The sequence below is a fragment of the Amborella trichopoda genome, chromosome 2 (genome assembly GCF_054954075.1).
Source record: "Amborella trichopoda isolate Santa Cruz 75 chromosome 2, AtrichopodaSantaCruz75HAP2 v2.0, whole genome shotgun sequence".
Classification (NCBI taxonomy): domain Eukaryota; kingdom Viridiplantae; phylum Streptophyta; class Magnoliopsida; order Amborellales; family Amborellaceae; genus Amborella; species Amborella trichopoda.
Genome location: NC_142337.1, coordinates 9024448 through 9035801, shown reverse-complemented (window position 1 = coordinate 9035801; position 11354 = coordinate 9024448). Strand labels below are relative to the sequence as shown.

The 11354-nt window shown below is 33.7% G+C and overlaps 1 long non-coding RNA gene and 1 other non-coding gene across 3 annotated transcripts; both read left to right on the top strand.

Moving 5' to 3' along the window:
• The first annotated feature begins 993 nt into the window (after nt 1-993).
• On the top strand, nt 994-6950 carry LOC148783081 (uncharacterized). Of its 2 annotated transcripts, XR_016049068.1 has the most exons (3): nt 994-1157; nt 1367-1966; nt 6567-6950. It is a non-coding gene; the product is annotated as an uncharacterized LOC148783081 (long non-coding RNA). The 2 variants fall into 2 exon arrangements; XR_016049067.1 differs by lacking the exons at nt 994-1157; nt 1367-1966 and adding an exon at nt 6349-6434.
• A 441-nt stretch (nt 6951-7391) lies between these two features.
• LOC148783080 (U6 spliceosomal RNA) lies at nt 7392-7496 on the top strand. The gene has a single exon (XR_016050740.1). It is a non-coding gene; the product is annotated as a U6 spliceosomal RNA (small nuclear RNA).
• The last annotated feature ends 3858 nt before the right edge of the window (nt 7497-11354 follow it).

Genomic DNA, 11354 nt, shown 5'->3' with positions numbered 1-11354 from the left:
ATATATATATATATATATATATTAAGAAATAGGAAAAGTATCTTTAAAGTATAATTGAATAAAACACATCCAAATGAAGTTGAAAAGTAGTTAAAAAAAAAGATTTTAAAAAATCGAGTTGTGCCCAAGGGGTATTTTAGAAATAATCTACAAAAAGGGAAAAATATAAAAATAAGTTTTCATAGCCAAAATATTTTCCAAAATGATAAAAAAAAATTCAAAAATACATTACAAACAAATCCCTTATTTTTTGAGGTTTTATATATTTTATTGAATTTTTTCAAATACCTGGTCGGACCACCTAAACTTACCAAAGCCGATTCGGCTGGTGGCCGATTCCAGCTTAACCGGCTCGTTCCGAGTCAACCTGGGGAGGTTGTTGAATATTGCATTGCAGTCTCTTGGCCTTTCAATGTTCTTTTTAAAAATTTTCTCATTAAAAACTTCTGGTCCAATTCTAAATTCACCCGACTTGGACCAGTGGCCTCAGGCTTGGACCCTAAAGAGTCTAAACCTAAGTTTGACTTTTTATATGCCGATATTTTAAACTGTTTTTCTTACTTTTTATATACCGATATTTTAAACTGTTTTTGTGATTTTTTATATATCGATATTTTAAACTGTTTTTTATTGCATAAGTGGTTCAATCAATAAAAATTCTCAGGCCCTCTTTAATGTTGTCCCATCCGCCCGAATCAAATATTAGAACTGAAGTCCTATAGCTATATCAAACCTATGCTTAAGCAAACTTATTATTTCTCTTCTTCTATGTTTTCTCATGCTTTACATTTGTTGAAGGATTTACGGTCAATGTTGTAGTTCTAGACTTTCTTTTATCATCACTTAATTTTTTGGGGTTGTTTCCCATCTTTTATTATTTATTGCTATCCTTTAGGATTTTTGGGAATTACAAGATCCTATTAACTTGGGTAGTTTCCCTTTGACTAATTCTTTGGTTTTGTGTATGTGTAGTGCCTGGTTAAGCTTCTTGAAAAAGCATAAGAAAATAGTAGAAGAAAAACTCTTGTGGATGTAGGCAAATAGTTTATCTATCTCTTTTTCTTTCATCTTATATTGCTTTCATGGTATCAAAGCAGGCTGATCCAACCTTATTGATCTGTTGTGGCCTATCGATTTAACTTGCACCGGTGGTTTGGGTAATCTTTGTCCTTGTTTCTCTCTCTAGCTTTGTGTTCCTGTTGATAACGTTGCACTCTGGAATTCCTCTTCATTGCTTCTCTCTCTAGCTTTGTGTTCCTATTGATAACGTTGCACCGGTGGTTTGGGTAATTCCTGTTGAAAATGTTGCTTCTCTCTGTAGCTTTTGTGTTCCTGTTGATAACGTTGCACTCTGTCATTCCTCTAGGTCTTGCTCAGCATTTAAATCGAGAACTGGGACCATATTCAAATCGAGGCCATGAGAAACAGATGGTGGATCTCCATCCAAAATCTCTGCTTTCACTATATCATCGCCCTTTGAGCCATCTGCTTGTTCCTTATCTTCCTCACAATACCCAATACAACCTTGCTCTTGGGCCCGTGCTACCCTTAGAATTTTCCCAAGATCTTTGACTTTGAAACCATAAGCTCCACCATTTCTCTGTGCCTTGCTCTTGAATCTTTCTCTGCTTTTCATGGTTGTTTCTGTTGTGCTAATCACCTCCTCATTCATTAGAGATTTGTTCTTGCGTGATTCAGCTGGACCAGGTGTTTTAGTTCAAACTTAGAGGTTCAAATTGGTATTCTTGCCCGACCAGTGTGGGTTCACAAATGTGGGGTTTTCTCATCAGTTTCTAACCTGTTGTGCACGGTATTTCATGGGGATCAAAGTGACAAATGGAGAATTAGGGCATTGATCTAAGTTGAACAAAAATTTCCTTTGTCCTTTCGAACACTTTGGGGCTTGTGAGGGGAATTCTTCTCCAGCTTGTGTGCTTCATCTTTTGGATTTGCTCGGTCATCTGCTGTAAGTATTGTTGCCCCCTCTTATTGCTGTTAAAAGTTTCTTCTTATTGAGAACTATGACTGATAAGGATGTTAGTTCTAAGTATTCTACATATGACTCTGAGTCCAATACTGGCATCAAATTGACTATTACCCCTCTTAATGGACTCAATTATATTGTCTGGTCAAAGGCCGCAACTTTGGCCTTGGGTGGAAAATCTAAAATTGGACATATTATTGGAAATACAAAAGCACCCAGGGCTGAAGATCCTACATTTGAAGATTGGCAAGCCAATGATCAAATGGTAATGTATTGGATTTTGAATTCTATGCAACCTACAATTTCTAAAATATTCACTCACTCAGACACATCCCAACAATTATGGCAATCTATTAAGTTAGTTTTAGAAATTTAAACAATATTGCACGCATATATCAATTGAAGCAAGAAATATCTCAGGTTAAACAGGAAAAATCAGTAATTGAGTTGTTTGCCACTCTCAAACCCATGTGGATGAGTTAGCCACTACTGAATTAATTGTTATCCAAAAACGTGTTGAGCAAGATCAAGTATTTCAATTTCTTGCTGCTTTAAAACCTGAATATGAGAGCTTAAAAAGTCAAATATTGATGTCTGCTGAACTTCCTAGTTTCTCGAGTGTTTGAAACTAGGAAGAAGGTGATGAATCCTAATACAAATAACATTGAACTGATTGAGAAGTCGGCTCTTGTTGCAAATAATGAGAAGTCTACTAATAATGAAACAAGAGGAAGCGGTGTCTTTTGTGGATGTAGTAGAGGGCGTCATAATAAAGGAAAGAAGATGTTTAAATGTGATCACTGCAAAGCTATTGGCCACACAAAGGATTAATGTTGGGTTCTACTTCCTCATTTGAGACCTTCAAAGGATATAAGAGGCAGGAGAACTAGCTCTCAGGCATCCGCAACTGATTCACAAATTACTTTTGAAAAACCTGCTCAATTTTTCCAACAGTATGGTAAGAGTGGCAATACTTCCACACAAGACTCTCCCCAGGAAACAGGCAATTCCTCAGCTTACTTTTATCATTTTCATTCAAATACTTATTCTTAGGTAATTGATTCAGGGGCTACTGATCATATGACTGGTAATATTAAGTGCTTAACCAGTTATGAGAAATCTTCTAATAAGCCTCTTGTATTAATAGCTAATGGGTCTATTATTCTTGTTAATGGTGTTGGGAAGGCTAAAATTATTTCCAATTGTATGATTCTAAAGTATTGTTTCTGCCATTATTTCCTTCAAATTTGTTATCTGTTAATAAGATAACCAAATATCTAAACTGCAATGTTGTTTTCTCTTCTTATAATGTTGTCTTTGAGGATCAGGCCACAGGGATGAAGATCGGTGAAGGGAGAATTTTGAATGGGTTATATATTATTATCAAGAAAATAAAGCCTTGGTGTTAGGTATTCCAGTAGTAAGTTGTGGCATGCTAGAGTTGGCCACCCATCATATCATACTTTAAATCTTTTAATTCCTAATCTTCGATTTGACTCTTATGGATGTGATACTTGTCAATTTTCTAAACAAACAAAAGTTCCTTTTCAAAATATGAATAATTATGGACCCTTTCAATTAGTTCATTCAGATATTTGGGGACCTGCTCCCATTGACCCTTATTCTGGACATAGATATTTTGTTCTATTTATTGATGATTGGTCACGTGCAACTTGGATATATCTTTTAAAATCAAAAGATGAAGTTTTGCATACCTTTAAGGAATTTAATGTTCTTGTGTCCAATCAATACAATGCCCAGATTAAAATTTTTCGATCTGATAATGATACTGAGTATGTTAATAAAAGATTTTCCGAGTACTTAACCAGCCTTGGCATTATACATTAGACCTCCTGTGTCGGGATCCCTCAATAGAATGGAGTTGCCAAAAGGAAGAATAGACATATTTTCAAAGTTGCAAGGTCTTTAATGTTTGAGGAAAATGTTCCAAAGATTTTTTGGTCTGAAGCTGTTTTAACAACATGTTATCTCATTAATAAACTTCCTAGTAGGGTTCTTCATGATAAATCTCCCCTTGAAGTTTTAAATAAACGGAAGATTAGTATCTCTCATTTGCATGTATTTGGGTGCGTTTGTTTTGCTCAAACTCTTGACCATCAACGCAACAAACTTGATTCTCGTGCTACTAAGTGTGTTTTTGTTGGATATTCCTCTACAAAAAAGGATACAAGTGTTATAGTCCTACATTAAAAATTGTTTATCTCTAAAGATGTTCATTTTTTTGAGGATGAGTTATTTTTCAAACCAACTCTGAATTCTCCTAAAATAAGATTCAAGGGGAGTGTCCTCTTCCTCTTCCTATTTCTGTTAGTCAAAACAACATTTTTTATGAAAGAAATCGAGAGAATCAAGAAAATCAAAAAATTTGAGAGAATCAAGATGTTGAAAGTAACAATGAAAATGAAGGTAGCGACAATGAGACACCAAGAGATAGGACTCCCATGGCCCATCCTCCTAATCCTCCCCTTCGCAAATCATCTCGTGTCATGTGTCCTCCCTCAAGGTCGTAGGACTTCTTTACTTACCATGTTACTTCTCATCCTATTCAAAATCAGATTTGCTATGAAAATTTTTCTTCCAAGTTTGCCGCTTTTTTGAGTTCCATCTCTAACAATATTAACCTAGTAATTTTAACGATGCTTACTCTGCTCCTATGCGGAGGAAAGCCATAGAGGAAGAGCTTCTGGCTCTTGACAAAAATCACACTTGGGATATAGTCCATTTACCCAAAGGTAAAAAACTTTTTGGTTGCAAATAGGTTTTCAAAATCAAATACAATGGTGATGGTACTATTGAGAGACACAAAGCAAGACTGATTGCTAAAGGTTTTACTCAAACCTATGGTATTGATTATAAGGAAACATTTGCTCCGGTTGCCAAGACGGGCATTGTTCGGGTTCTTTTCTCTATTGTTGTAAATTGTGGTTGACCTCTATGGCAAATAGACGTCAAAAATGCCTTTATCTATGGAGACCTTGAGGAAGTACTGTATATGAATATTCCCCCAGGTCGTCCTGAAGAAGGAAATCTTGAACTTACCTGTAGACTTAAAAAATATTTATATGGACTCAAACAACCTCCGAGAGCTTGGTATGCAAAGCTGAGTACTGCTCTATTAAGTATAGGGTTTAAAAAGGGCTTTGCCAACTCTTCCTTATTCAATAAGAATGGAAAAAATGAAATTGTTGTTGTCCTTATATATGTTGATGATATTGTAATAACTGGTAATGACAAAGAAGGAATCTCAAGGCTAAAGGGATACTTTCAAAGCAAATTTGATATTAAAGATTTAGGACAACTCAAGTATTTGCTTGGAATTGAGGTTGCATACTCCAAAAAGGGAATTTTTATATCTCAAAGAAAGTATGTTTTGGATCTCTTAAAAGATATTGGTATACTTGGGGTCAAACCTCTTGATACTCCGGTTGACTTGAATAATAAACTTACTTCTGATGAAGGGGAGCCTCTTGAAAATATTGATAGATTTCAAAGACTTGTTGGGAAACTAATCTATTTGACCATTACTAGGCTAGATGTCGCTTATGTTGTTTGTCTAGTTAGTCAATTTACATGCTCCAAGAACTAGTCGTATGATTGATGTTGAAAGAATCATTCAGTATCTAAAATCGTGCCCTGAAAGAAGAATTTGGTTAAAATGTAATAATCACATTGACATTGTCGGATATTATGATGCTGATTGGGTTGGATGTCTGAATGATTGAAGGTCTACTACTAGTTTTTGTACAATGGCGTGTGGAAACCTTGTCACTTGGAATAGTAAAAAGCAAAGTGTAGTTGCCAAATCAAGCACATAAGCCAAAGATAGAACCATGATTGCCACTGCAAGTGAACTTGTTTGGCTGAAGTTTCTCCTTCAGGACCTCATATTTCAAGTGAAACCACCAACAAAAACTATTTCGTGACAATCGGGCTGCCATTCATATTGCTTCAAGTCATGTATTTCATAAAAAGACTAAACACATTGAGGTAGATTGCGACTTTATTCACGAAAATGTTCAAACTAGAATTATTAACACTCCGTTTGTTCGAAGTGAAGACCACCTAACGGATATTTTTACTAAGGCAATTTCAAAAACTAAATTTTTATAAGCTTTGAGAAAGTTGGGCTCAATTGATATTTACGCTCCAACTTGAGGGGGAGTGTTGAAGCATTTACGGTCAATGCCATGCTATAGTCCACGACTTTCCTTTATCATCACCTAATTTCTTGGGCTCGTTTCCCGTCTTCTATTATTTGTTACAATTCATTAGGATTTTTGGGATTAAAAGATCCTATTAACTTGGTTAGTTTCCATTTGACTTATTCTTTGGTTTTGTGTATACGTAGTCTTGTAAAGCTTCTTGAAAAAGCTTGAGAAAATAGTGGAAAAAAAACTTCGTGGATGTAAGCAAATATTGCCGAATCAAGGTGTTCATTTTACTCTCTTTCTCTTTTTCTTCATCTCATATTACTTTCAACATCAAATTTTTCTCAAGTTTTTTTTTTTCAAAGAAAAGGACATTTATTGAAGTTTTGTCCCTATGCGTGCTATTTTTGCAGATTACATACACCTTAACATTTGCAACAGCTTGTGCATCAGAATGTATCCCAGTTCAAGCGGTAACGATCTCCAACAATGCTTGCAAAACCATAGTGCAAGATTTGAGACTGCAACTGCCTTGGCCTTCATCAGCTGGTTCACCATTTCCCCATCCTTTGCCACGTTTCAGACCATGGGTCTAACTGTCTAAGCATTTATCTCACAGTTTATTTGATCAGATTTACAATTTATTTGATCAGATTTACACAAGAATGTACATATAAACTGGTTTGAGCTCTCCGATTTTCATTCTTATATTACTGAAATATGTAAAGAATGGATTGGGTTTGGATGGATTTAGTTACGCTTTTTTCTGAATTAAGAATAGAGATCGAGTTCAAGAAGAAGATGGATCTCGCTTTCTTTTTCATTTTTTATTTATTAAAAAGGATGGCTCTTTTCTTTCCTATGCATGGAAGTCTTGGTTTTAGTGTGAGGGAAAACTGACCTTATTTGATCCGTTCGCTTTGGAGGTTTGTTCCCCAACCACTTCCACTGGAATTAGTGGTACAACTTATTCTTTGGGGGTCTCCTAATTTATTTTTTCCTAAATTTAGTGGCAATACTTGTTCTTGGGGGTCTTTTAATTTTTTTTCCCCCTAAATTCAATGGCAATACTTGTTCTTGGGGCTTTCTTAGAACCCCTCTCTAATATCTCTTTTTGTGAGATTTCTTGAAAAAAAAATGTTTGTTCGTTGATTCAAAAAAACGTTTTTTTTTTCATTGATTCAAAACATGGTCCGCTAAATTGCAAGAGTAGTTGACATGAAATAGACATGCAAAAAATTTCTTTGGAGACATCCAATAAAATTGGAACGATACAGAGAAGATTAGCATGACCCTTGTGTTGAAAGATGACATGCACAAATCAAAAAATGGTCCAAATGTTTTATAATGAAATTGAGGTCGTGGTGGTAGTACTATCTAAGACCCCATTAAGATCACGACCTACATTTTCACTGACACTTTAAGAAAGAAATAGACATGGATACAATCATAAAAGTGAATGATTGATTCTTTACCTGGTAACTACAATCTTGTATAAAAGTAGGTTGAGTCATTTGTTGTTTGTAATATATTGATGGCCATTGCAAAACCTACAGATAACATTTGGAGTTATAATCATTTCATTTGGAACTTGGAAATTTTAATATTGAATGTACTTCGAACTAGGGGCATTTTAAGATTGATTATAGTGACATATTGGGTGAGCTTTTGATGGGTCTCTATACACATGGTTAGATGTGTTTGGAGCATAGTTAGGGAGTCGTTGTCTTTATTTATTTATTTTCTCTCCTTTTTTTAAATATTGCTTCATTTTTTGTTAATTGTTTAAATTTGCGACATCTTCATAAGATGGGCAAAAGAACACTCTATATTCATAAAATGTTAAAAACACTCTATTTTGAATTTTTTAAAAACAAAAAGTTTCAAAAAACTTCTCAGTTTTGGATTAACGAGATTTAGCAAGTTATCATATATTTATCTTGAATAGATTTAGTATGTCATCTTTTATCCGTTCCATTTTTTTAAATAATTAAGGAATGTATGTAATTAATCCAACACTCATGTATAATTAATTATATGATTAATAATTCAAATTCAAGATACATATATGATTAATTATATATTTAGTTATAGTTATATAATTACAACTAAGTTTAATTAATCAAATTACTTATATTGAAAAGTACATCATATATGATTAATTATTTATATTGAAAAATAATTAATGAAAATGTATAAATAATCATCATCATCAAAAATTTTCCCCAACTAGTTGGGGTTGACTATATGAATCTTGGTCCACCATTATGTTTTATCAAATATCATATCTACAGTGAGGCCATAAATCCCCATATATTTTCTCACTTCTTCCAACCATGTCCTTTTAGGCCTATTCCAAGCCCTTTTTGAGCCTTCCACTTGAGCCAACTTACAACTTCTAACATGTGTAGAAATGGGTATACACTGCGCATGACCAGTCTACCTAAGTCTACTTTATCTCATCTTATCACCTATTGGATCCACATCTATGTTATCTCTAATTTATTAATATCGAATTCTATCCCTTCTTGTCTTGTTGTTCATCTATCTCAATACTATCATCTCAGCTACGCCCATCATATGGGTATTGTTGTTTCTTGACTGCCCAACAGTCTACCCTATAAAGCAAAACTGATCTCATAGCTATCCTATAGAACTCCCTCTTTAAATTTATTGGTACGTAGCGATCACATAAAACTTTAATTGCATATCTCCACTTCACCCATCAGATATAATTCTATACGCGACATCTTCCTCAATCTCTTTATTTTCTTAGATTATCGACCCAAGATATCAAAAGTGTGCTCTTTTTATATTTCTTGGCCATCAATTTTAACTTCATCATCTCAGCTCCTATTTTTACTAAACTTACATTCCATATACTTTGTCTTAATCCAATTGATTTTAGCACCTATAGATTCTAGAGTATCCTTCCAAGATTCTAATTTTGTGTTGAAGCTACTTCATTCTCATCTATAAGTCTGTTCACAACTACGACAGAGAGGTATCGGCTCAACGCTAACTCCTGATGTTGACATATTATTAATGAAAACTTACTCGTCTCAGCACTAGTTGTCTCCACACTAGTTATGCCTCATCGTACATATCTCTCACCAAGTTGATATAGTATTTGAAGACAATGAAGATATATAGATATATGAATAATTATATATATATATATATAAGGAAAAGTTATTATAATTTACCTTGAATAGATTTAGTAAGTTATCTATATCCTTTATAAGTTTTTTAAAATAATTAATGAGATAACTTGTCAAATCTATTCACTTAAATATATGATAAACTTAAAACTTACTGTGTAGAATTAAATCAATAATCAATAGATTGGATTCTTTGTAAGTCTTGCGACAAACAAGTTGAAATTAATGAAAATTTTATCAAAATATTCAAAGCCAACAAGGTGTTCCAAGCTCTAAGAAAACATGTTCTCCAAAAAAAACAAAAAAAATGAAGTTGAACTAAAAAAACTATTATTCAAGATAAAGACTTCCCTACGAAAAATATTGTATCTTCAAGTAATCATCTTCATCATCATCATTATCAGAGCCTGTTCTCAACTATTTGGGGTCGGTTACATGAATCATAGTGTCAAGGGTTATACCCTCAATGCGATTAGAAGTTGTCATGTTTTTTTCGCACTACTTCCAACCATGTCTTTTGGGTCCTAGCCCTTGCATTTTTTTAGCATTCCACTTGAACAAACTCGCATCTCCTAACAAATGCTATACTGTGACAACCCAACTAATTCTACTTTTTCTCATCATATCACCTATTGGAGCCATACCTAAGTTCTCCTGAATGTATTAATTTCAAATTCTATCCTTTATTGCCTTGCCACTCATGCATCTCAATATCTTCATCTTACTACATTCATCCTATGGGTATGTTGTTTCTTGACTGCTCAACATTCCACCCTATAAAACAAAGCTGGTCTCACAATTGTCCTATAGAACCTCCCTTTTAGCTCTATTGATATGTGGCAATCATATTAAATAACGTAAATTTAAGATTCATAAATTTTTTTGACAAAGTTTTATATTGGCTGCCTACTTAACACAATGCATCTCCGTTACTCAGGCCTGAGAGGGTTGAGGGATATATAAAGAATAATAATAATAAAAGAAGCCAAAAACATAAAAAGACCATTAGGAAGAGATTTTAATTTATTTTTTTTTCAAATTTTCTATTGCAAGTTGTTTATTTTTTTTTAAAATTTTATATGTATCAATTTTTTCACTTGATTTTTTGAGCTTATTCGTGATATTTTTACTCGTTGGTTCCTATTTTGTTCCTAATTTTTTACATCAAACTGTTTGGACCAATATCCATTTTTCACTCAATTTTTTGAGCTCAATCCAAATGTATTCACCATATTTTTACTTAAGAAAAAAGTTTATATGAGGATGCTACCCTATAATGGAGCACTATGGATGCCCCTCAAAACTCTATTGGAAAAGGTAGTTTTAATGTTGAAAAACCTTTTGATTGATCATCTCGATATCGAGATGCATGACTATGAAAAATAAAAAGAATTTAAATCTAAAAAATAATGCATTTTACAACATATTATCTACACAGTCCATTTTCAAGATTTCCATATGTTGATATATCTACTTGATTATAACTATTTTTAAAATTTAAAATTTTAAGACTAGATGTAAAAATAGATTTTGAGATAATCCTAATAACATTTTACATCAAAATTATATACCATGATAAAATTTGATAGGCACCTTACCTCTACACCTACGGAGGCGTCCGTATGCCAACTACACCCTTTTACTTATTCGTATCGATTTGTATTTTTTTTACCTAGGTTTTTGCATCCAACTATATGGACCAAAACTGCTTTAATACAGATTTTACAGAGAGATGATATATTGTAATTCCCCAACTTGCAAACCATTGGAGACATGTACAGGATGGCGGGGAGTGTATCAACAATGAAGTTAGACACCAATAATGATCTCACAAAATACTTGGCCCTAGTCACTTTTAGCCGTTCTCATGCACATATAGATCATAGATACGTAAAGAGGGCAGGTTTCCTTGACATCCCATTCATAGGTTTTATATCTCTCTCACTGCATAAAATTTGTGTTTAGAGACCTACTGCCATCTGATATAGAATTGATGCATGAGAATACGAGCCAATAACAATACCATCATCTACCTTTAAA